The 26,534-nt window shown below is 36.0% G+C and overlaps 1 protein-coding gene across 3 annotated transcripts in view; it reads left to right on the top strand.

The window, feature by feature from the left end:
• Window positions 1-26,534, top strand: part of EDIL3 (EGF like repeats and discoidin domains 3) — a 629,193-nt gene that overhangs the window by 499,612 nt on the left and 103,047 nt on the right. The window lies entirely within an intron of this gene.

The raw sequence follows: 26,534 nt of genomic DNA, 5'->3' as shown, positions 1-26,534 counted from the left end.
ACAATTAAGGACATCAGAAAAGGAAATGGAACAATATATTCCAAAAAGCAATGGAGCCCAAGCTATAAAACAAAATTATAAATTAGCTTGCAACCCTCAGGTTAATCATATAAAAAAGGAAAATGAAGTAGCAAGTCATTTTAGCCATTTACAAGTGCACACACACACCTGCATGCACGCATGCACACAATCCCAAAACCCAGAGGTGAAAAGAAAGACTTGTGAACACTCTACATGGAAGCACAAGAAAGTTAAATAAGTATAATTATCAAAAAAGGCTAAATAATTAAATTATCTCATGTATATATTATTTGATTATTTTAAGTTCCTTAATACATAGAGAGAAGAAACTACTAGAGAGAGATTGCAGGCCCTCCCTCCATCACACTCCTATTGTCGTCCCAAGTCTATCCTAGCCTCAATTAGGCAAAGAATCTGTGGGAAGGAAAAAAAGAAATTGATATGATACATTTAATATATGTATTTTAAAACAAGCGCAAGTTGTACCTAATAGATTTGTAGTTTTATGTTTCATAATCATCTTTTTATCAACTATGTTGTAAAAATGCTTGTTTTAATTCATAAATTGAAATAAATTTTATTTTATTAAAAAAAGAGAATCTTCCTAGAACCTTGTGGAACACTTCAACCAAAAAAGACTATCTGATTCCATAGAAAGTAGACATTGAAATCCTCCAGAAAATGCCCCTCCACGCACTCCTTCATCTCCTCTGTGCCTCTGACAGGTAAATAGGTAAACCCCCTGGTCACCACATCCACTTTCAGGTTCACTCCTGCTGCTGCTCTAACTTCCCCACTGAGCTATTCTCAATAAAAAGCTAGAATCACTAAAAATAAGATCTGTAGTGGTCAGATGCCTCTCTCCTGCTGGAACAAGCTTTAAGCCAGAGACAAATGGATAAAAGAAAGGACAAATCAGGACCACTGAGAGATAAAAAGGACCTTAGAAGTTAAAGATTTCAGGAGATCCTAAAGACCCAGAAGGAGCAAAGATCCATGAGTTACACTGATACACCATGAACCAGATCATCTGACTCCCCAACACAGTGAATATAAATTCATTTATAAAATCATATGAAGAAATATAATAGAATATGTTAAGGAGCATTGTCTCATAAAGGAAAACTTGTGGAGGGTAAAGCCAGGTAAAAGAAAGCTTAGTGACAGACTAACAAAGTCATCCTAGGGTATTTAATGATAAAAAAATGGAAATAGGACATCAAACCATAGAAAAAGAAACATTAAAAAATATATGGCCAACTTGTTTTCATTGTCAAGCCTAATAGAACAACCAAACTTGAATTCTAACATCATGGTCCTAGATATGCTTATAGAAGAGATAAAAAACGGTAATAAATCAAATAGAAATGAAGTGGAAGGAAGGGGTATTAAAGCAAATCTACAAAGAGGAGATTTGTACTGGAGATGGAATGTTGTTGAGTACATTAAACAATCAATACACAAGTCATCTTACCAAAATAAAGACATAAAAAGCATGCAGAGAAAAGAAAAAGGAAGGAAGGAAGGAAGGAAGGAAGGAAGGAAGGAAGGAAGGAAGGAGGGAGGGAGGGAAGGAAGGAAAGAAGGAAATGAGTATTGACATATAGGCCTATTTATCGACATCTATATAAATGTTTTTAGGAAAATTATCTGTAACTGAACACATCTATAATTGAAGCCATTCTCATTTAGGGTATTATGGGGTAAAAAGTACACTTTTGCAACAAAATATCACACAAAGTGGAACATATTTTTGCTATCATAAATATGACCAAATGATTTAGAGGATACAAGATCCTCGTGTTTTTTCTTCTTCTTGTTCCTTTATTATATGTATAGACATATATCCATTCATTTCCTTGAAAGCTCTAACAACTCGGTATTATCCAGTGACTAGGCATGGAATAGACAGACACATTTTGTCAAAGGTGTTCACTTCTATGATATAGTAGTTCCAGCTTAGAAACTGAGTTGAAAATGAATTTTCAATAGTCCTCTAATTGCTCCTGTTTTGAATAACATCATGCTGATTATATCAAATCCCAGAATACTGCTGATCTCTTGGAATACATCCATAACCACTCAAAAAGTTTAGCCTGGCCATACATGTAGGAAAAATGAAGAATGTCTATTACCCAGACTATGATGTGTAGTCAGGTGGAAAATCTATAGAATTTGCCCATCAGGATAGAAATGATAGACATAGAGAAGAAAACATAACCTTTATATTGTAATCGATTTGTTGCATTCTAATTTATTGTGATTTATTGAGACCCAATAATACGGAAATCCCTCTCAAAGGGGAGATCATCTGCCTACCCTTGCTTTCTAACAATAGATTAATAGTGCTATGTTCATTTTCCGTAGGGTAGCTGTGTGACACAATTTAGTCTCAGACCTGGCCAGTTTATAAATTAAGGGAAGGGAACCACATGGGGGTCTTACTGGGTTGGGGCAAGCATGCCCAGTTTTTTTGGATACTCTCTAGGAAAGACCATGATGGCAGCAAACTGAGAGTAATGTTTCAATCATCCTTTAATAAGACACAGAGAGTACAGAGGTAAATGGCCCAGAGAGGTCCAAAAGCAGATGGTGTGGGAAGGGAGGCAGCCAGCCTGTGGAAGAGATTGGGGGAGGCATGGGGCACAATAAGTAGCTTACATAACTGTGGATCAGAATTGGGAGCACTTGGGCAGTATGGACCTGGAGCAGGTGTTTGAGGTACCATTTTTATAGGCTTTTGGTGGTAAAAACAAATGGACTAACTCTTATCCATGCTACCTTCTGCTTAGTTCATTAACATATCAGCATCATATCAAAGTTACCAACATCACCTTAGGATCAGGTCATTTGCATAATGTTTTAGTGGTTTTATTTTAGACGTCTGGAGCTTATCTGCAGTTTACAGACTGAGAATAATTAGCAGGATCTAGAGACCATTACATTGAGATCTAGATGGCTTCCCCTAATTTAGCACATAGACCCAGGGTGTACCCTTATTAATTTATGAGGCACCTGCCAGTGACTTCTATGCTCCCCTAATTTATGACTTTGTGAAGGACTGTTATGCTCCCCTTTTGCAAACTTAATTTCTATTATTGTTACATTATGCTTGTTGCTGTTGTCTAATCATTTCAGTCATGTCTGATTTCATTGTGATGCAATTTGGGATTTTCCCGGCAAAGATAATGGAGTTGTTTGCCATTTCCTTCTTCAGCTCATTTTACAGATGAGGAAACTGAGGCAAATAAGGTAAAGTGACTTGTCCAGGGTCACACAGCTACTAAGTATTTGGAGCCAGATTTTGATTCCAGACCTGGCATTGTATCCACTCTGCCACTTAAGTCCTACTTATAAACTTAGTATAGTAACCAAGGAGTAGAGGGGGAGTACAACAAGGTACAATTTCAACACAATCTTGGAAAAGCACTGCATGTGGAAAGAAAATTGGAACCAGAAGTGAATGGGGAGAGGAGAATAAGCTAGATTGCCCTCTGGAAATTTCAGAGCTTGTTAATGTCCCCAAACTTCTCTTAGAAAACAATTATTTTTATATGTCTGTGATTCATAGAACACAACTGACTTTAAAGAATTGAAAATGGCTATTGCCCAGAAGGAATGTGAATGGTATATGTGAGTGGTCTACAATATAAAAATAAGGAACTTTTAAAAAATAAATCTAGTAAAGTATGTCATCAAGGCAGTGTTTGATTGGAAGAGAAGATGAGATAGTCATGTGGCAAATGTGAGGAAGACTTCCCAAGTGTGCTGCTGGTAGCCTCAAAATAAGGATGGAAGATCTCCAGTGTGTTGGCGAGTTTGCTATGGATAATGTATGGGAGGACACAGACAAGAGTCACATAAGAAAGGCAAAAATAATCTGCATGATAGAAGAGATATTTGAATTAATGAAATTACATATCCATTTGGAGATTTGAAATATGTGGTAGAATAAGAGTGAAAACCCAAGTCTATTCTGTTTTATATATATAGTGTGTGTGTGTGTGTGTGTGTATAAAATGAAGGATTCCTATGTGATTATCTCTCATTTATAAGCTTTGTAATTAATTGCAAATATATATATGTATACAATATATGCAAATATATATATATATATATATATACATGCGTATATACACAAGTACAAGTAAATATATTTAGGAAAAGAGATTCTTAAACATGGTACGTTAACCTTAACTGAAATAAATCACTATAAAATTATTTCCTTCACTTTATACTTGTTTTTAGTAAAAATCTACATAATTTCGTCAATTTCTTCATTTGCTATGAACATCTATATGCAACAACATTTCCAATCGAATTGCTTACAGTAATTTGGTCTAAAACATTCTTTCCTTTTTCGGTTCATTTAACTTCATGAAACAAGGAAGTATGTTGGATGTATTAGACTGAGGGATAGAGAAGAGTGAAAGGAAGATTCATGTCAGTGGGAAAATTGTATTGTAGGTAGTAAGGGTGCTTCTAGTCAAAAGTAGGTGTCAGGCAGATACAGATTTAGCTGTAAAGGAATTGATTTCTATGATGTAAAAATTGGTGTATGTGTGTATGTGTGTGTGTGTGTGTGTGTATATATATATATATATAATTTTTTTCCTGGAAGAAACTAATAAATATATAATATTATATTATATATATAATATTATATAATATAAATAATAATATAATTATATAATATACATACTATAATATATATCTATTAGTTTCTTCCAGGATAATGAACATTTATTTACTCTCCTACAGAGAGTAGATATCTCAACATAACAAGGAGCTATTATTTCTTCCATGAGATCATGCCTTCCAGTAGAACAGATTGCCACCCAGCCAAGCCATAGCAGATGGTTTGATGAGTTGCTGTGGCCAAAAAATGTCACCACCTGCTGGCCCATCCTATGGTGATGAGTCTCTTCAGACTCATCAAGGAAACGATCGTGCAGGCAGTTTGTCTCTGAGCTGTCTGTCCATCACTCAGACAGTTTCTGGCTTGCCAGCACCTGTTTGAACTCTGCCACCATTGCTTTCAGGAACTTTGTGACACAATAAGTCATCAGAGCAGAGTTTTATAATGCATCCTTCTGATTTATAGGATGAAGGTAATATATGACATTTTCCCTTTAAAACTGGCTTTCTTTTGGCTTAAAAATAATCTAGTGTCACATCTAGATATTTGACTTTGCTCTAGATGTTGATGCACTTTAGTCTTGACTCCTCGGTATTCATGGTGACAGACTGTTTATTGTAAAGATCTCCCTCTTCATGCCAGTAAGAGCAGTTTTTGCAACTGACATGCATTAAAGTTTAATGTAGAATCCATATTAGGATATTCACTGCTTTAAACCAAAATGGAACACTAAACATAAGCAATAAATGGATCGCGGTGTTTTCTACTACTTAGCAGTAATGCTCTGAGCTATGAAAGCACCATTATTTTACCAATATGTTCCTTGCACATTTTCCCATTTTAAAATTCTGACAACTCCTTCCTCTTTGAATAATCTTGGAGCTGTTGTCCCCTAGAATATTAATACACAACATATACTCAGGTTCTCTGCTACATTCCCAATGTCATTTAATTCAGTTAGTCACAAAGGAGGGAAAATATAGGTGTGATCTACTCAAAAAGGATCTGTCATCTTTCCTTTGACAGCTTTAAGTTTCATATTATATAAGGGAAAGAAAGAGAGAGTATGGGAAAAGGAGGGTGGAAACTGGGTAGTACAACGGATAAGAGTGCAGCCCTAGAGTCAGGAGAATCTGAGTTCAAATTTAGCTTCACACTGTTACTAGCTGTATGAGCAAATCACTTAACCCTGTTTCCCTCAATTTCCTAATCTGTAAAATGGGTGGGAGAAAAAAATGGCAAACCATTCCAGTATGTTTACCAAGAAAACCTCAAATGGGGCATGGAGAGTCACATACAACTGAAACAACTCAACAACAACAACATGGAAAAGGGGGACCAGATAATGCTATTTACTCATTTTGTGACTTTGGACACTTGAAGAAATCTCATTTCCTCATCTAGAAATGAAGTGACTGAACTTGATGTCTATAGTCCCTTCTAGTGTAAACATCCTAAAATTTACTACTGTCCTATTGTATTTAGCATACTTAAATGCAATGTTTGTCATATACACAACAAAAAGTCAATCAAAGTATGTTGCAAACCAGGAATACATATACACACATATATACACATACACAAACATATATACGCAGATGTATATATGTTTGTGTATGTATATATATATTAGTATGTGCGTATATATACATGTGTGTAAGTGTATATGGGAGTGTGTGTATTTTGTTCAGCTTTTTTAGTTGTATCTGACTCTTTGTGACCCCACTTGGGGTTTTCTTGGCAAAGATACTTGAATGGTTTGCCATTTCCTTCTCCAATTCCTTTTACAGATAGGAAATTGAGGCAAACAAGGCTAAGTGACTTTCTCAGGGTCACATAGCTAGTTATTGTTTAAGATTGGATTTGAACTTAGGAAGGTGAGTCTTCTGACTCCAGACCCAGCATTCTATGCAATATGCCACCTAGCTGCCCATATATAAGTATATGTGTGTATGTCACCATAGTGATTTTTAATCATTATCTATGCATTTTATATCATTCTATAATGCAAAAAAACCTAATACAGAGAATGATATTTAAAATAGCACTATTTAAAATCCTATCTGTTGTCATACTAGAACTATCTATCATGACTGTTATCTATCTAATCTAAAGGATTGAGATAGGGATAAGCAGTATAGTGTATTGGAAAGAAATCTGACATCAGACTCACAAAGACTTGGGTTAATTCTTGCAGCAGATACATAAGCACCATATGATCCCAGGCAAGTCACTCAAACTCTCTATGATCTAGGCAACTCTCTAAAATGATAAAGTTTCAGAAAAGTTAATGTCCTACATTGTTAGAAGCATCTTACTTGGCTGGAGGTCTGCATGTCAATCAAACCCCAGGTTCATGACCTACCCTAGCCTGTTGTGATGGTCTAATATAACATGCACCAATAAAACCACAAATCACTACAAAAGCTTTTTTTAAAAAGCTCATAAAAAGCATGGTTGAAAAGAGCATGACTATTTTCTACTTAAATCTTTACATTCCTTTCTCTTCTCCTGCCCCTCTCAATTCTTGCTTCCTCTCTGAGAGCTTCAGCCTTTGTTTCTTTAATCAGATTCATTACGGAATTTGAATCCCCAATGCTAGAAGATTTGATGGCCTTTCATGCACACCACAGGCCCCATCTGTTCAATGAGGCATCTGCCTGATGATGTGGGAAGGGATGGAAGTGTACTCAAGAATGTTACATTAGGTCTATGAGCATTTTCCACATCTGCCTCAAACCTCTGTAATGAGAAATAGGATAATTCTAAAAATGATAGCAACTTTAAAGATCTCAGTGGGATATAAGATATCTTTAGCTGCATCCATCTTCTTCTATATTTGAATTCACAAAAGTAGTTCTTTTTTTTTTCTCTTCTGACAATGCTGCCCTGATCAAAGGCAAGTATTTTTTATTGTGCTTTTCTTCAGTTGTTGACTTGAAAATCCTTAGCTCACAAGTATAATTGCTTCTCAATAATGAGGCCTTTGGTTGCTTAACTGTTAATAGGAGCAATAATACACAAATATAAAAAGTACATAAATCTTAGTCTTTGTTAAATTAATGTGGTCTCTTACCTATTCTTTTTTTTTTTTGCTTTTCAGAGAGGGGAAGGCAGGGGTTAAGTGACTTGCCTAAGGTCACACAGCTATTAAGTGTTAAGTTCTGAGGACGGATTTGAACTCAGGTCCTCCTGACTCCAGGGCCAGTACTCTATTCACTGCGCCACCTGGACACCCCTGTTACCTCTTCTTAAGGACTTTTTCCTACCTTAGTTGGGAACCAGGTAAAATCCCTGGAAGATAGGAATATCTGATTATCACAGTTCTGAGTCTCAGTAGTACCCACAGAGGAAAAAAGAGAATTCAGGAGAAAACCAATGGATGCAGTAAGTTTTATAGGTGAATACTTATGAATTTGGGTAAAGATGGAGGTAGAATATATGTCAATTGTCACGTGGAATTGTGTCTCTTTTAACATGTGCCCGAGCAGTTAATTTTTAAAACTCTAAATATAGGACTTTACATTTATCCATATTCAGTTTTCTTTTTTTCCATGTCTGTAGTAGATGACTCACTTTACACTTCCAGTCCTATTGAATTTTTCACATTAGATTTACCTAATTATTCTAGCCTGTTGTTATCATATTAAATTCCAATTATGCCATGCAAAGTATTTAGTCTTCCTTCCAGCTTTTTGTTAGCTGTAAATTTTATAAGCATCCCACCCAATCATAAAAATAATGAGTCCATATGCAGGTCCTTGAGTCTCCAGCAGAGGGTTTCCCTTCATTTTAACATATACTCCTTAATCACTATTTTGGGTATGTGGCTGACCAATTCAAAATCAGCCTAACTATACTATAATTGATCCTTATGTCTCCATTTCTCCCACAAGAATGTTGTAAGACTAAGTTAAATGCCTTCCTGAAAGCTAGGAATGACTTTATCTTTGTCATTCCCCAAATCTACCATTCTTTGCACCCAGTAGAAAAAGAAATGAGGTTTTCTGACAAGAATCATTCTTAGTGATCTGTTTTCTACTCCAACCCTGTAGCTGTTGGATACTGTTAGTGGAAGTCACCCTACGATTTTGACTTGTTCCATAGCAAATCAGTGGTATCTAAAATCTCAGTTGGACACACTACCCCTGTACTGACATCCTTTTGGTCATCTGTGATTGAGTCATATCACAGTCCCCATAGCAACTATAAATTCTTTCTCCTACCCTTCAGTTACACTGTATCCTCCCTACTCTCATATATGCTCTCACCTCAATCAATCAATTAAGAAACTCTTATTAAATACCTGTTCACTGGTCATGTGGTTAATTCATTAGTTCTTCAGTAATTGTCTTCCTAGAACTTTTTGCAACACTTCACACTATGAAATACTTCTTTGGAGAATTCTCCCCTCTCTTGGCTTCTGTAATACTGTTCTCTCCTGTTTTCTTTTTTTCCCCTATCTCTTTGATGGATACCTTTTTGACTCCTTTCCTGGTTCATCATCCTTTATCAATGTCCTAACTGTGGGTATCGCCAAGAATCTCTCCTGCCCTAGTCTGCCTCTGTCTTTGTTTTTCTATCTCTGTCTCTCCACCTTTCTCTCCATCCCCTTCTCCCCTCCCCATTCACTCTTGGTGGTCTCATCCACTCTGATATTTTCAATTATCACCTCTATTTATATAACTTCCAAATCAATATATCCAAACCAAGTATATGTGTGTATATATATATCTGGCCTCAGATTTGCAGTGCTTTTCTATTCCTAGATTCTATTACCAAAGTAAAATAAAACAAGTATTAATAAATAAGTTCCTTCTCAGCAAAGAGTAAATAAAGCATGTTTGTTATTTTTCTATTGGTTAATCAATAAAATCAAGAAACACATGATGAGGGAAGAAATGAGTGATGACATCAAACATGCCCAATTAATCTTAATTAGGAGAGAATTCATTCTACCACTTTAAAGTTCAATCAGAGAAGGCCCTGAGTCATTATGACACTAAGCTATTAAATGAGCAAGAAAAAAAAAGGTATCCATATTTCAGTAGATTAAATTTTAAACTTCCTGTTTTACCTGGATATGCTCATTTCCATTTTTTTAAATGACGATTATTAACATATTTCTCTATCTTCCTTTGAACCTAACACAGATCAAGGAATAATTTATAGCTAAGGACAGAAATATGCATTTAGTTTCATAATTGAGTAACTACTGTAACCCTAGGCTAAATTTAGTGGAAGACACTGTTGCCAAGTACATTTCAACTCACTGAATTTGTCATATGTTTAGTAAATTATAATTTCTGGATATACAAAGACAAAAACAAAACTATCTCTGCCTTCAAGAATCTTGTATTGTATTGAGTGGAGTAGAAAATTCAACAAATACAGATGGACACATTCAAAATATATACAGACTAATAAAAAGTCGCTGAGAGACAGACACAGAAAAAGAGATTCACAGAGGTAGAGTAAGAGAGGCAGGGAGCGAGAGAAGGTGCACTTATTCTAATCAAATTGATCTCCCTTTGTGATGAAGAATTCCCTGAAATGTGGACAGTCATAATGACAATGATTCCCCACTAATACAAGCTATTTCCAGTGTCCTTTGAAATGTGACCAAAGATCTCTTGAAAACTTTAACAAGGAATTATCCACTAAGAAAACTAGCAACTTTCTGATGAACATATCTGAGGTGAATGCTTGCTAGGGGTGAAACCAAAGAGGGCCTTTTCACATCTGGTAAAATATTACCTCTTAAAGGCAGGACTGATTTTATCTGGGTATCCCTAGTACAGAGAAAAGGGCCTTGCACAGAGTAGTTGCTTAAGAGGTGTTTGATGTGATGAAGAATTGAAACAGGGACTTTTTCTTAGTTTCTATTTTTGTACACTAGCAAATACTGCTGTAAAAGTCAGATAACATTTTCTCTTTATTACCAACTGAGAGAATGTTCAAAGATGCTCTCCTTAAATTTGGGAGTGATAGAGGCAGTCAGGACTCCTGCATATGTGTGCATGTATGAATAAATTCATACAAATGGGGTGGAGATATATGTATGCATATAGCATGTGGGTGTTTTCACACATATAAATATGCCTTCTCACAATAATATGTATATTATATATTATTTTATCATATATACATTCATACATATACATATATGATATGTATATATGAATGAATGTATTCATCTTGTAGTAAGCCCTATTATTGCTTTACATGGTTATATTATTTTAAAATGCATTTCTCTAGGATTCTCTTGGTAGTGGTAGCACAAACAAGAAATTCATGACTCCCTAAAAGTAATCTCTCTCAATGAATAGGGCTGTAGGACAGTTGCAGAAATGCCCATGACTTTTCCACCTTGACCATCAGGACTGCCACTTTTCTAGAGGATGCCTTAAGGTAGTGGTTAGACCTATAGAGCTGTAATGCTTTAGAAAACCTAGAGTGATAATAAGGCTTCTAGTGCCATCCCATATTGATGTTGGACTCCTTTAGGCCCCAAACTGTCTGAGAAGTTGGGCCCTTAGGGTAGTGAAGTTCCTAAAGTGTTTCCTTGAAAAAAGTTGCCTGGTATTTTGTCATCTTATTGGAAAAAAATCTAAGTAAAAACTTTCAAGGCTACCACTATTTTGGATTTTAATTCTGGCTTTATTTGTTTTATGACTCTGGGCAAGTCACTTAAGCTTTTCTGAAATCCAGTATCTTTTAGTCATAAAATGAACTCAATGTCTGCCCCAACTACATAATTATCCCCATCTCTGCAGATGAAAAGTCTAGAGTACATGGAGTTTAAATGACTTTTCCAATGTTACATAGCAAGACTTCATCAGAATTAAGGGCAGAACCTAGTGTAAAAGTGTCCTTTGAGACTTTTCATCATAGTCAGAATCTGGGACATATAATGAAATTATGAACACCTACACACATAGCACAGATGTGTGTGAATATATATATATATATATGTATGTATGTATGTATGTATGTATATACTATCTTTCCATTTATATAAAAGCAGTCTATGTCTACAGACATAGATGGCAAGACATAGACATACAGATAGATAGACTGACTGACAGACAGATATAGATGATAGAGACAAATAGAGATGATAGAGATGATTGAGACAGATATACTATAGCTAGATCTAGATAGGGGATAGAAACTAGCCTTATGAATTTACTGGTACATAGACTTCCTAGTGAGGAAATTCCTTCTACCTATGCACATCTATATTTCATTTGCAATTTATGGTCTTAGAGAGTTGCCCAGGACACTGATCTAAGTGGACTTGCCCAAGATTACAAACCAGAAAGTTACAAATAGCAATAGATACAGGTATACCTATCTATATGCATATGTATGTGGGTGTACACCTAAATGTTTGCTTCATGAGTCCCATATTGATATGTATATACACACATTTGCTTTATGCATTTTATATCTGCATGTATTTACATATGTACATACATATGCATATGTGTATGTATATTAACCACTGGAATCACTATTTGTGTTCTCTGAGTTGGTCTACTCTTTAAGAATGAGAAATTCTAAGTTTTTTTACTTGCTTTCCCCCAAGCACAGAATTGGGTAAGTAGCTTCAGAAATTGAAGCAAATGTCTGGGACTGGTCCTCATCTCGGTGATTTTCTTCAGCCTAATTGAGTAAATTATGTCCTACAAAATCTTCCATAGTTGGGGCGGCCAGGTGGCTCAGCGAATAAGAGCACCGGCTCCAGTGTTGGGATGACCTGGAGATCGAATCCCGGGCTCAGACACTCAGCACCACACCCGGAAATAACTGGCCCTGTAACCTTGAGCAAGTTACTTAACCCCGATTGCTTAAAAAAAAAAAATCCTCCATAGTTTTCATATGGTATGTACATATGTAAATACATGCAGATATAAAATGCATAAAGCAAATGTGTGTATATACATATCAATATGGGACTCATGAAGCAAACATTTAGGTGTACACCCACATTTTCTATTCTGCTGATAATCTAAAAGAAGCTTTCGGGACATGAATCAATTCACAATTCTATTGAATATCATTGATAAATACAATGATGAAATGTTGGTAAATGTAACCCATCTATGGCTATTGAGATGATTAGGCCAATTACCCCTTTTCAAGAATGATGTTCATGTAAATATTTATTATGGATTTTTTTAATTAAGTGGCTCTAATGTTACAACATCATCCTAATAAACATTTTTAAAAATGTAACTAGTTTATATTCCCAAATCCCTTGCTGAGAAAAGTTTAAAAAACCCTACGTTTTAATAATATACTTGAAAATATTCTTTCTAAAATAATTGGTGGGAAAAATAGATTCTGATATGACCATGAGCAATAAGAATTAAGCATAAAACCTGTTGAATTTTATTCATTATAAGTAAAAATTTATGTGACCTCTGCTCACTGCTCTTTCTTAAGCCATAACTACTGTAAAGCAAATATCTTTATTCAAGATTGGTGTCCAAAGTATATTGTTATTACTCAGTCTTTATTATAAATGCTTTGATATGTAATTCAGTTTTAATAACTAAAAAATCATACTGGCTATAGAAAGGTTTTTTTCCTATTCATTTTAGGAAATGCAGGGTTATAATAGAATGTTATAATAAGAAGCAATCTCCAGTTCTGACAAAAATAAATGTACTGACTGCTATTGGATTCCCTTTACCAGCAGTGTGGGAGTCAACTTGACAGAAAGAATCAGCTGCATGGCTCTCAGGCTTAGGCTACAACGGTAGCTGAAGTTCACTTTCTCTCTTAAATATGCTAAATCTATCTCTAGAGCAGCAGAAGTACAAGTCTATGAGCCAGTACAGGCACCCATGTGTGGGTCACCTTCTCTAAAGAGTCATAAGCCTTTGCAAATGCAGCATAGTCACAAAAGGAGAAAACCCAGATTCCTTGAGCCATCATAGCCCTACCTTTACATTACCCCAGTAAGGTAGCCTTTCCTTCTAATCTGTCTCACATGTTATTCTATGCTAATTATTCTGAAATCAAACTGGTGAAAATTAATAATCACCTTCCACCCCTCCCACCTCCATGCCTGAACCCTACCCCAACATAAAGACAAACTACCTTGGGAAATTCATAGGACCCTAGAGTTGAAAGGGCCTTCAGAATTCATAGGATCATCAGTTTACAGCTCAAAGTAACCTTACTGAATGTCAATCACAACTTCTTATTTATAGAGGAAAAAAATGAGTTTCCAGGGAGGCTGAGTGACTTGCTCAGAGTGACAGTGGTCTGTGCACACAGGTCCTCTGACCCAGTATTATGGTTACCGTCCTCTGAACATTACCAAATTTAAAATAATATTCCAAAACTTATGAACAGAACTAATCCTACTACATAAAGTATTCTGACCATTGGAAAATAAACTATAGTATAACCTTCATCATTCAGGACACTGTATTTATTCACATAGCCTAAGCACATTTTAGCTTTACGACATTACACAGGGCTATCAATCAGTAAGCATTCATTAAGAACTGACTATGTTGGGGGAAGAGTCAAGATGGCTGCATAGAAGCAGGAAATTCTGTGAGTTTCCCCAACAACAACCTCAAAATATGATTCTAAACAAATTTTAGAGCTACAGAACCCACAAAGTGACAGATGGAAACAAATTTCCCACTGAAGGCAGCCCAGAAGGCAGACATTAAAGGTCCATTGCAGGATGCTTGGAGTAGAGCATAGTCAGGAGATGTTAGGTTTTGGCCTCAGGGTGACCCCAACCAGCTGCAGCCAGGGCAGACTTCAGGAGAGTGAATCACCAGCAGTTATGGCTGTTTCCAGGCTCCTCAACCCATAAATGCCAAAGAGCAAGTACAAAGTTAGTCAGGAACTCAGTTGGAAAGGAAGAGTGCAGTCCATCCCCTGCCCCTAGCACAAGAAGTGATGAAGTTGGTGCCACTGCAGTCACTGCCCAGAGTGGCTGCCTCCAGAACTCCTGGCCTGCAGATTGTAGGGGGACCAAGCAACCAATCAGAGGGTAATCACTCTTGCTTAAACATGCTTGGATCTGGATTGCTCTCTTGGCTGGAGGTCCCAGGGTGTGTGACCAGTGGGCCAGAGCTTGTGAGGGATGCAGAGAGTGTGCCCTCCTAATAGCTCCAGCAGCTGCAAAAACACCAATTTGGGACATAGCTTTTTCCATTCTGGAAGCAGAGTTCTACTGTGGCAAAAACCTCAAAAGTGAAGTAATTGAGAGGCAAAAAGAGGAAGCAAAGCAAGCAGAGTGATCAAACCCTAGATTCTTTTTTGGGGGGACAACGGATCAAAGCATGGAATGGGAGGAAGACAACGAAGTCAGAACTCCTGCAACAAAAGCTTTCAAGAAAAATATGAATTGATTACAGGACATGGAAGAGCTCAAGAAGGATTTTGAAAATCAAGTAAGAGAAGCAGAGGAAAAATTGGGAAGAGAAATGAAAATATACAAGAAAATCATGAAAAGTGAGTCAAGAACCTGACTGAAGAAAATAAAGCCTTAAAAAATAGATGAACTCAAACGGAAAAGAGTCCCAAAGAGCCAATGAGGAGAAGAATGCCTTAACAAGCTGAATTTGCCAAATGGAAAATGAATTTCAAAAGCTCACTGAAGAGAATAATTCCTTCACAATTAGATTGGAGCAAATGGAAGCTGGTGACTTTATAAGAAATCAAGATATTATAAAACACATCCAAATGAAGAAATAGAAGGCAATGTGAAATATTTCATTGGAAAAACCACTGACCTGGAAAATAGGTCCAGGAGAGATAATTTTAAAATCATTGGAATATCTGAAAGCCATAGTCAAAATTTAAAAAAAGAACCTAGAAATTATCCTTCAAGAAATTCTCAAGGAAAATTGCCCTGATATTTTAGAATCAGAGGGCAAAATAGAAATTGAAAGAATTTACCGATCGTCTCTTGAAAAAGATCCCCCCCCAAAAAAAAAAAATTCCTAGGAATATCATAGCCAAATTCCAGAGTTCCCAGGTCAAGGAGAAAATATTACAAGCTGCCAGGAAGGAACAATTTTACTATTGTGGAAACACAATGAGGATAGCACAAGATCTAGCAGCTTCTACATTAAGGGATCAAAGGACTTGGAATATGATATTCTGGAAGTCAAAAAAGCTAGGATTAAAACCAAGAACCACCTACCCAGCAAAACTGAGTATCATGTTCAAGGGAAAAATATGGCCATTCAATGAAATAAAGGACTTTCAAGCATTCTTGATAAAAAAAAAAAACAGACTTGAATAGAACATTTGACGTTCAAATACAAGAAACAAGAGAAGCATGAGAAGGTAAACAGGGAAACGAAATCATAAGGAACTTATTAAAGTTGAACTATTTACATTCTTACGTAGAAAAATGATAATTTTAACTCATGAGACTTTTCTCCGTATGAAGATAGTTTAAGGGAATATATATGTATATATATATGTGTGTGTGTGTGTGTGTGTGTTTATAAAAGTGGGTATATGTGCATATATATACTTATGTGAGTGTGTGTATATATGTGTATATGTATACATAGACTGAGGGCACAGTATCAATTGAATAGGAAGGGATTATATCTTAAAAACATAATTAAGTGTTGAGAGAGGAATATAATGAGAAAAGAAAAATATAAGGAGAAACAGAAAAGGTTAAATTATGTCATATAAAAGAGGCAAGAGCAAACTGTTACAATGGAGGGGAAGAACAGGAAACCAAAAGGGAATGGGTCAACCTTACTCTCATTGACTTTGGCTTAAGGAGAGAATAACATACACACTAAATTGGATATTTTACCCTACAGGAAATTAGGTGCAAAGGGGATAAGAGGAGGAATGATAGAAGGGAGGGAAGATTGGGGAGGAGGGTGGTTAGAAGCACACACTTTTTAAAAGAGACAGAGTCAAAGTAGAAAATAGAACAAGTGGGGGGCAGGATAGAATGAACAGTAATATAGTAAGTCTTTCACAATATAATATGGAAATGTTTTGTGTAACTACACATGTACAACTTATATTGAATTTCTTATCTTCCCAGTAGGGGTGGGTGACAAGGGAAGAAGGGAAAGGATATGGAAATCAAAGTTTTAAATCAAATGTTTAAAAAGTATTTATTATCATTATCATTATTATTATTATTATTACATGCAACTGGGAAACATATATATATATATATATATATATATATATATATATATATATATATATATATATATATATATACAAGCACTGGGGTATATAGAAATCCATCTTGCCCTAGAAAGTCAGAGGAGGAATGAGGAAGTATATAAGAGAGAGCACATGGGGGAAGAGTTATTCATTAGGATTACTATTTTGGGGTGATGGGTAGGGGAAATACAGGGAGAAAGTCTGTAATTCAAAACCTTATGGAAATAAATGTTGGAAACTAAAAATAAACTAACAAACAAAAAAGAATTTACTATGTACCTGGCACCGTGCAAACCCCTGAATATATGAAGAAAGGGTGGAAAAAAATCCCTGTTCTAAAGGAGTTCACATTCTTATGGAGGAGACAAATATACAGAAAGCTATGTACAGACAAGCTACAAACATGAAAAACTGGAATTAATCATAAGAAGAATGGCAGTACAATTAAGGGGAGTCCGGAAAGGCTTTTTGTAGAAGATGGATTATTATCCGGGAATTGAAAGAAGCCAAGAAGGCCAGGAGGCAGAGTCATCCAGGCTTGGGGGACAACCAGTAAAAATGCCCAGAGCATGGAGATGGAGTATCTTATGGAAAGAAGAGAAAGAATACCCCAGAGTCAGGATGACCTGGGATCAAATCCGGGCTCAGATACTTAGTACCACACCCAGAAATAACTGGCCATGTAACCTTGAGCAAGTTATTTAACCCCAATTGCTTAAAAATAAAAAAAGAAGAAGAGAAAGAATAGTAAAGAATACCATTGTATTTCAGAATACATGGGGGATGGGGGAAATAAAGGAGGGAAGTGGAAAGGGAATAAGCATTTATACAGCATCTTCTGTATGTTCCAGGCAGTGTAGTAAGCATTTTACAAATATTGTCTCCTTTGACCCTTGCAACCCTGGGAGGTAGGTACTTTTATTATTCAGATTTTTAAAGATGAGGAATTGAGTCAAACAGAGTTTAAATTAATCTACCAAGAATCACAGAGCTAGTAAGTATGAGACTGGATCTGAACTCAGTTCTCACTGACTCCATGTGCACCACACTATTCAATGTGCTACATAGCTGTAAAGTAAGGTATTTGGAGACTAAAAAAAAAAAACCAAACCTAATCATTAAACCTGCAGTCCACTAAAACCCCTAGGCAAATTTTACTCAGATTGTTATCTATTCATGTATCCCCCCATTCTGTACCCAAGCAGTTTAGTATTGGAACCCAAGTTTTGGATTTCTAATAAATCCATGCTAATTATACAATTAGATTTGGTCCACTTAATGACATCATTATAACAGTTTCAATCCTAGTTCTGTCATGTCTCTATACATCCCAGATCCATGCCATACATAAACTGTGCAAAGATACTTTCTATAACTTTACCAAAAACTTTATTGAATACAATGTTGATTAGTAAGATGTAAGGACAGATTCTTGTGGTACCTAAGAGAGAGCCTTTGGGTTCAGATCAATACACCACTTGCACTTATTTAGTTCAAGTATTTCTTTCAGGTAGTATCTTTGAGTGTATGTTACAGTGCTTACAACAACCTATACCTTCTCATCTTGTTCACAAGAATATAGTGAAATATGTTTTCAGTCCTTGTAGCGGCAAGCACCCCAAGCACGTCCTCAGGGTTTGCTGTCACCACAGGTTCTTGGATCTGCTTTGATAAAGGAAAGCAACTCAAAATGGGTTAACAAGCTTACTTTAATCAGTCAGACATATATCATTTACCTTGTTCAGGGGAAAAGATCAGCACCCCCAACTTCAAAGTACACAGACAGAATTATCAAGACAGAAACAGATCTAGTAGACAGATTTCAAACTGTCCAACCATTACATCCATACCCAGTTAACATCTGGGTTTCCACATCTGGGTTTTTCAAAGCCGGGGGGGGGGCCTGGACAACAGCATCCCAGAATCCAGATCAAATCACAGAACACTTCTCAAAGTGAGCCCCCAAAACAAAGCCTCACATCAGGGCTTATATAGCATTCTTCTGGCTCAGAGAATGTAACAACCTTATTGACCCACTGGCCAATCAAAAAGTATCTACTGAAAAACAAGCCTCCCACCCCAGGCTTCAGGTGCACTTTAGCCTAGGGGCAGGGAAGATCTTCCAAATTTGCATTCCCATTACAGTCCTCCATATTAAAATAATAATAGGTAGAATTTATATAGTGCCTTGAGGCTATTAAATATTATCTCATTTTATCCTCACAAAACCTTGGGAGGAAGGGTTATCTCCATTCTACAGATGAGGAAACTCCAGCAAACAGAAGTTTAGTGCCTTAAGAGTCTATTAAATGTCTGAGGTGGGATCTGAACTCAGGTCTTCCTGACCCCAAGTTCAGTGCTCTATCCACTATGTCACCTGGTTAAGTATACTATGCCTGTATCTCAATTCAAATACAGTAACCTTGTTCATAAAATGGTATGACATCTTCTTGAGGAACCCATGCTACTAACAATGATCACCACTTTTTCCCCCCTTAGTACACACTAAAATATTCCAAGAATAGATTCTAGAATTTTATCAAAATCACTATCTTCTGACTTGTTCCTACCACATCTCCAATGTAATTTCTGTTTCTGGGTGCCCCTTTTTTAAGAATGTCATTGACAAACCAGGATATGTCCAGAGGAAGTAACCATCATGGTAAGGAATCTTGAAGCTCTATCATAAAGATATATATCATATGATGGCATTTGAGGGATTGAGAATACTTGATGAGTACACTTATGGAAGAAGGATGTTAGAATTTTCTAATAATCGATATTTTTTGGAAATGTGCTAATCTGTCTTTTGTTCTCCTCCCTCTCCACCTTAAGAAGAGGTTGGATGAAAATCTGTGAGGGAATGGATGTGTCCTAGTAAAATTCTGGCCTTAGAGATAGCTAGATAGTAATTAAAATCCTTCTTGTGATGTTTCCTATGTGTATGACCAAAGGGCAAGTCACTCAGATTCTTGGAGTCTCATTTTCCTGATCTGTAAAATTGAAATAATAATTCTTGTCATTTCTTCCTCATAGGGTTGTTTGAGGTCCAAATCAAATGATATCATACCCTCTAAACTTTAAAGTACTGTATAAATTTTAGTTATTATTATTAGATGGTTAGGCTATAAGAACCCCAAGGTTTCTGCTAACTCTGAGATTGTATGATTCTAAGATACATAAATACATTTCAATGCACAGTATGTTACATTTTAGAAAGATGTAAGAAACTTGCCAAAACATTTTGGTCAAAATTTTCTAACCATAAACAACTGCCTTTCTTTTTTCAATGGAATGATTATATCTAATTGTGTTGCATGCATCTGTGTTTTTGTTTAATGGCAAGTATAATTATGCACCTGCAATATGTGTGACATTTTAATTTTAGTAAAATTGATTAAACTATTTTGAAAAAACTAACAAATCATACTTCTTAAAGAGGTAAATTCAAATGATGGAGTTCTGTAACTGCACAACACCTTTTTGTAATAAAAAATTTTCAAAATGATGTGATGCCACCCCATAAAAAGAAGGCTTAAGGGGAAGTTAAAATAGCCATCTTCAAATATTTTATGGGATACCCAAGCTTCTGTATGTTCCAAAGGGCCACAACTGGAACCAATTCATTGAAGATCCAGGGAAACAAGTTTTACTTCAATATGGGAAACTTTGAAACCATTAAAGGATTCACCAGAAATGGAATTGATTGCTTGTGAGTAAATTCACCTATGGAAATCACAAGTCATGAGATGTTAGAACATGAAGATATCTTGAAGGTCATTTTATCCCATCTGCTTTATGTTACAGATGACTAAAATGACTAGGAATAAAGCCTAGATTATGCCCAGATCTCTTGGCCCTCATTTCTAGGCTTTTTCCAGTATTAATTTGGAGTTGGTAAAACTGTCAAAAGACAGTATAGACAGGATAGAAGGAGTTCCTGTATTAAATGAGTCTAGATGTTCCCTTCCAAAGAATAAATTGAATAATTCCATAATATATTCCTTCCAACACTAACTTCCTATATCATTTCTCCCACTTGTGTTCAGAAACTAGCTATTCAACCATCTAGGTAAATGTTTTCTTACATATACCCTCCCCAAATATTCTCCCTTGCATTCAAAATGATGAAAAGTAGGAAGCAGCCCTGAAGTTTATGCTTTTACAAAATATGATACTACAGACGAAGGTTATCATAAGTGAAAAGAATTTGGACCCTTCTGTATGAAGCAATGTGACAGAGATTAGGGGATCACATATTTACAGCCAAATGGGACCTTAACAGCGATCTACTCCAAACCTCCTCATTTTATAGATGAGAAAACAGGCCTAGAGATATACTTGTCATTCCTTCATTCGCTAATACAGTTTGCTAGTCAATAATTATTTAGGGACCTACTTATATGTCAGTTTACTGTGCTAAACATTAAGGATATAAAGAAAGTCAAAAGACAATCTCTACTTTCAAGGCCCTGACAATCTAATGAGGTATAAAAAGACATAAGGGGAGGAAGAGCACAGGGTATTTGCTGCAGGGTATGAAGTCAGAAGAATACAGTAAATTGTGAAATTATGAGATGGCTACTCTGGGAGCCCGCTTGGCCAGAGGTAGAATCCTGACAGAGGTAAGATAATACAATTCTTTCATTTTAGTATCCATATCTCTCCTATACCTCCACTAATTCAAGGCAGGTACAATACAAAGTCAAGAATCTGAGATTCAAACTATTAAGAAAGCAAACAAATAGGCATCAATCCTGAAAAAAAAATAGGGCAAAGGATCTGAGACAGAAGAATCAGGGAACAGGAAGAAGACCCAGACAAATAAAGATTAAAAGAGGTTTCTGGAGAATTCATAGCCTGGAACAAGATTGCCCCAGAGAAGTGATAGAGGGGATAGAACCTATAGATGGTAGACTCACTTATAGAGGGGGATTTCAAGGCCTGACCCTATCTGATGAGTCTTCCTAGAGAAATTTTGCCTCACTGTTTCATGAGCCACTGGGTCCAAAAACAATCAGCATCTGGTCGAACATTGTCATACTGATGCCTTCTCAGATCATTTAGCCCTGTAGACAATATGTTGCCAGATCAGTATGGTGTGGCAGTAGGAGTTTTTTCAAGGTTGATTGTCTCCGTGGGTACCTTGCTCCATAGCCTTTGAATACCAAGACCCACCTCCAAATCACAGGAGTAAGACTTTGGTGGAAGGGGAGGATAGGTGGCATGGTGAACAGAGCACTTGCCCTGGAGTCAAGGAGGACCTGGGTTCAGATCTGGCCTCAGACACATAACACCAAAAAAACTAGCAGTGTGACCTTGGGCAAGTCACTTAACCCCAATTACCCTCCAAAAAGGGGGAAAAAAAGACTTTGGTGGAAGTTCTTTGTATTGATCAGATTCACCAGGTAACTGACCGACTATCTAATGTGAGATGTTTAGAAATATTTCCCATATGAAACAAAACCAGTTATTTTTCCTGCTCCATCTACACATAAGTGAAACTTTTAGATTTTTACCCTATACTATTATAGTCCATCATTTTCCTCTTGTGGAAAATGAAATTTCGCTGTTTAAAGATGTGTCCTGCTATAAAATACTAAAGCTCTGCTCTTTAAAATATCTTCACCAGGGGTACTGAGAGGGAACTCTGTGATTGGCATTCTAAAATATATCAGTAATTAATATAGTCTTATCCACCACTCCAAGTCCTGATATGCAGAAAAGGTTGAATTGGGCAAAACTGCACTTTTATGAGCAACAATATGAAAGGCTTGGATGGGTGTCACCAAGAGCTTTAATCCTTAAGGTACAGAATGTGTTTTCATATTTCTATAAAAATAAGAGGAAGAAATAAAATTATGAGTCACACAGAAAGTAATGGAGAGGTTCATGGGGGGTGCAAATAGACTTCAGCATATTATCCAGGATCGAGTACATGAACAAAATGATAGGAAAGTTATCATCAAAGAGAAAGTTATATCAAAACAGAAATGGAGTTTGAATAGACAAAGCAAGATGGTGGGATAGCTGACAGACAGCCCCTGTGTTATACTGGTTATCCACATAATGGCAAGAGATCAAGTGAAGACCCCCAGAATAATAAGTTGAAAGCTTATGGAGCATTTAGAGGAAAGCACCAAAGGACAATATGAGGAGAGGTTGGGTACTTGTTAAAGGAAACACCCACATGGATGATATCAAACATACATTAAAATACCAGAGAAGTATTAATGACAAAGCAATACCATATAAAAGGTTTACAATATTGTTCTTTGTTTATTTAACATTTTCCTGGAATCATGACCCTCTAACTATATTTTCACCCTACCACCAACATTGGGATAAGGAAATGGTGCCCCCAACAAAAGAATTAAAATCACGTAAGTTAGTAGATAGACCTCAAAGGCCAATTATTCCCACTTCCTTGTTTTATAGATTTTTTTATCAGTTGTTTTTTACTATGTCTCTATGACCCAAGTGACATAAAAATTTCATGTAATTATATCAAATAAATATAAATTGAAAGTATTTCTACTCAGAAAAGGATATAGATTCCTGGTGTAATAAGTATAAGCCAATCTAAGTCCTCTGGATATCTCTGTCTAATTCGCGGTCACAAGATATAACTTAGGTTCCCTGTCACTTTTAAGAACTCATTCCCCTATTACATTAAAAAAAAAGTTTCCTTGTAGATAAAATTTTTAGTTTTCCCAACTGTGGCTAGGCAATTTGATTTTCTTAAATATTTTAATTTTAAAACAAATCTTGCCATTTTACAAGTCAATTGGTCAAAAATAATTTAGCGGGCACTTATTGTGTACCTGCCATTGTCCTAAAAGCAGGGAATGCAAAGAGAGTCCAAAACAATATGTGGACACTTTGTTTCATTGTGTAGAGTTTTCTTTACTTTTTGTTTCTCTTTTATAAACTGTCTTATAGAAACAATGCAGAAGCAGTGAATGTTCTAAAGGTTATGCCCATATATTACTAGAATTGCTTTCCTAATTATGTTTTAATGTGTAACTGAATGCTAATTGATTTTTGTTCAGAATGATCCTCTTAGAGCTTTTCAGTTTAATTAAACAGTAGTTGTTTTTAATCCATTTCAGACAGAACTTTTCTTTAAAATTAAACAGGAAAAAGCACTTAGAAATCTTATGTGAATTTTTTTTAAGAAAGTCATCTACAAAACTAAAACAACCAATTTTAACCATGGTGTTTTGTTTTGTTTTTTGAATGAGACTATAGTTTTTATAGTGTTCTTTGTCTGTCTTTGCATAACAGGTCAGATGATATTTTATCTACCTTGAATGAGTTCTGTACTAAAACTTAGAAATTTCAAGGATGATTTTTCTTTAGCATATAGAAGAAACTATTTAAAGGTACTCTTTTATATAGGTCAATGTATACCTTTTAGAGAACTGCGGCGATTACCAAGTTATGAAGGCAAAATATCATAGTAACTATACATATTTTTGCCTGAAAATTAAGATAATTGAAACTTAGGTGACATTTTATCAGAGTGATTGATTGCCTCATTTCTTTTCCTATTTTCTGTGTCTACATAGTGCCAATACAAGCGACAGAAATGTGAAAAAATTCAATCAGCGTTATACATTCAGAAAGTGATCTGGGAAATTACCATGCTCAGTTGTTTTACTGTTGTCTTCAACCTGGTGTTTTATGTCACACTGGGCAATTGTAGATAAGACAGCTAGGTGAAGTAGTGGGTAAAGAGAAATGGACCTGGAGTCAGGACGGCCTTAGTTCAAATCCAACCTCAGACGGTTAATGGCCATCTGACTCTGGACAAGTCTCTTAACTTCTGTCTAGGAAGCTCATATGTAAAACAGGGGTAATAATAACACCTTATCTTCCAGAGTTGTGAGGATAAAAATGAGGATAAAATATTTATAAAATACTATAAATACTAGCTATTACTATAAAATAAGAATTCAATTGAACTCTTGTTTGGAACTGGGACAGACCAGGTAAGAACTGAGACTGAGATGATATAGATCCATGAAATGTATAGAAAACCAGGGGTGAGCAAAGAACAGTGAATCAAAGCCCCCAAAGAAAACAGGAGTCAGGAAGGAGTGAGGCTTGGTAAATGATATTGGCGCTGGGGACAAAAAGACTTGGGTTTGAGTCCTGCCTCAGACATTTATTAGCTGTGTGACCAATGGTAAGTGATATAACCTCCCTTGGTCTCAGTTTACTTTTCTTTAAAATGTGGTGGTTGCACTAGAGTTTTGAGCTCTTTTCAGCTCTAAATATATGATATTGTGATTATATAAAAAAATTCTAGATCAAAGTAGAAAATTTGTCAAATTGAATTTAAGAAATATTGATTAAATATTTAATTGATTAAATAAACCCTAGGGATCCAAAAATGAAGAATGACCAGTCTGTCCCTTCAGTGAAATGAGTTTGAATCAATTAATAGGACTAAATAAGTCCTCAACTGTAATAATACTTCAAGAATACCTAATTTTCTTATTGGGTTCTCCCTCTAGCAATGCAAATCACAATCCTTCTCCAACTTACTAAGCTGTTTTTAAGAGTTGCTATTAAAATGTCATCGCCCCACAAACTACATCATGAAGAGCCTCTTTTGCAGTAGCCTGTTCTCATGAAATAACACAGTCTGTTACCAGTCCTGATCTCAAGGCCCTACATCAGTTTGATGGTACTGTCTAGATCTTGTACCCAAAGGCTATATCCTTTGCTAACCCACCTCTAAGCCATGATAAGGCTTTGGAAAAGGATTTGAAATCAGTAGGAAATGTTAAGGGCATAGGAGAAGATGACCAATGGAGAAAGCTGAAAAAATTCAATGAAGAAGAGGTCACTTCTGGCTTAGGGATTTAAAGAAGGTGTACAGGAAGAATACAAATGTTAAAACATTCCTTTTTCCAGAAGTTACATTTCTATCACTGTAGCTCACAGTAAAACACATTCATTTATTTTGCTTTCCTCATCATTCTGTTGTTTCACATTGAATTAGCCTTCTACTTTAAACCCCATGCCCCCATCCCTAGTTTTTTTTCCCTATATGAATTGTTGTCTGGACATGTTTTTCCTACAACATACATCTGTTGTATTTTGGGGGGATCTAATTATGGGACTTTATGTCTACCCCTATAAATGGTATTTTATTAAATCCAGCCACTTTTTCCTAAGAAAATATTTTTAATTTCAATAAAATAACAATATAGTTTGCCTGACCAAAAATAAAGGCAGAAAAATTAATACAATAACATGCTACAGATCGGCACAACATAAGACCCATGGGCTACTTGCAGCCCACCAAAGAGGTGACCTGCAAAAAATGTAGGGTTACCACTGCACACTTTCCTGTTTGTCACATGATACACAGCAACATTGTCAGTCTGTCTCTAGTCTAACCTATCTGAAATTTACAAGTTGCGCAGGTCCGATGTACTACATTATTTTATTACACAGAATGAGTGGGCCCTTAAAGGAGAATGATATCAATATGATGAGATAAAGGACTAGGAAAGAATCTTTTTCATATGTGGGTAAAATACCTGAATCTAGAAGGGGTAGGATGAGATTTCAGGAAGGTGAATAGTTCAGTTTGGTTGAACTAAAGGACAAGTGAGTGGCAAGAAAAGTCAATAGGGACATGCTATGCTAGTGACAAGATACATGA

Source organism: Petaurus breviceps, unplaced genomic scaffold, assembly GCF_028583685.1.
Source record: "Petaurus breviceps papuanus isolate PSGF00001 unplaced genomic scaffold, PetGlider_PUasm1.0 175, whole genome shotgun sequence".
Classification (NCBI taxonomy): Eukaryota; Metazoa; Chordata; class Mammalia; order Diprotodontia; family Petauridae; genus Petaurus; species Petaurus breviceps.
The sequence above is the reverse complement of the archived record's forward strand: the minus strand, read 5'-3'. Positions and strand labels throughout refer to the sequence as shown.